Below are 1,474 nucleotides of genomic sequence, written 5' to 3'. Positions count from 1 at the left end.
AAGTTAGTCTAAACTGTAAGTACTGATAGGATTTTGAGTTTTTGCAGTGTTCAAAATAAATGTATGATACCTGCTGTATTGAAGCACATGAGGGACCAGTTCTTCGTGTTTTATTCAGCAATGACTACTGAGCTGAAACTGACAGTTAGCTTTATTATCTTTTAATTTTACACCCTCATCACTCTACAGCGCTGTGTTTTTACAGATTAACTAAAGCCTGTATGTAAGACACATTAGCCACGCATCGACAGTGGTCATAATCAATAGAAACCTAGCCCTCCGAAGGGCTAACGTTACGTGAGCAAGTGACAGTAACGTTATATTTATTAGCGCTGAGAAGTCTACTGCTTAAAGATGGCGGCTGTTTACTATCGCTGCCCAGACGCGGCCGAGTCTGTCATTTCGCATCTAGTTCAACATACATGTGAGATCTATGAGACGCATCAGATGCTACCTGCTACCACACTAGCATCATGCGGGCTAGTTTTTAGCAACGTCGGCGTAGTTTGTAGCAGCTGTCGGCTGCAGTAAGTTTCAAAAAAAAAAAAAGTGATTCTTCCTCTACGCACGTGACGTCAGCGCGTTGTTCCGCATTAAAAGTAGTCCGGGCAAAACGTGATGCTTAGAGCTGGCAAAATTAAACAATTCCTCGAGGTGAATAAAATTACTCGGATCAGTTTTTAAACTCGAGTTACTCGAGTTGCTCGAGTGTTTGTTTCAGCTCTAGTGTGCATGGCTGTCACCCCAGGAGGAAGCCTCTTCTGAAGACGGTACACAAGAAAGCCCGCAAACAGTTTGCTGAAGACATGTCAACAAAGCGCATGGATTACTGGAACCATGTCCCATCTGATGAGACGAAGATTAATTTGTTTGGTTCCGATGGTCTCAAGCATGTGTGGCGGTGACCAGGTGAGGAGTACAAAGATATGTGTGTCATGCCTACAGTCAAGCATAGTTTTGGGAATAATAATAATAATAATACATTTTATTTCTAGAGCGCTTTTCAAAACACACAAAGACGCTTCACAAGAGACATGGAATCACAGTAAGATAAAAAGGTATTAAAACGATAAAAAATTAAAAGCATTATAAAAAGAAGTAAAAATATAACAGAGCTAGGGGTTATGGTGGCTATGAAAGGGTGAACAGGTGTGTTTTCAGTCTAGATTTGAAAAGTTATAGGGTAGATATGCTACGAAGATCAGGGGGTAGGGAGTTCCAGAGCTGGGGGGCACAATGACTAAAAGCTCTGGAACCAAAGGTGGGGAGGCGGACACGGGGGACGGAGAGGGGAAGAATAGTGACTCCCCCATCTCGTCAATTCCGCAGCAATGCTGACAGCACTCCTGTAACAGTTAACATGACATTTTGGAGCAAAAATGACAAGCAGTACTCAATTTGAACATTTAGGGATGTACGTAGTTCCCATGCGGTGTACCGGTAGTCATTTTTGTTGCCAGCGGTATAGATATTA

The sequence above is a fragment of the Corythoichthys intestinalis genome, chromosome 10 (assembly GCF_030265065.1).
Source record: "Corythoichthys intestinalis isolate RoL2023-P3 chromosome 10, ASM3026506v1, whole genome shotgun sequence".
Classification (NCBI taxonomy): Eukaryota; Metazoa; Chordata; class Actinopteri; order Syngnathiformes; family Syngnathidae; genus Corythoichthys; species Corythoichthys intestinalis.
Note: the sequence above shows the minus strand (reverse complement) of the source record.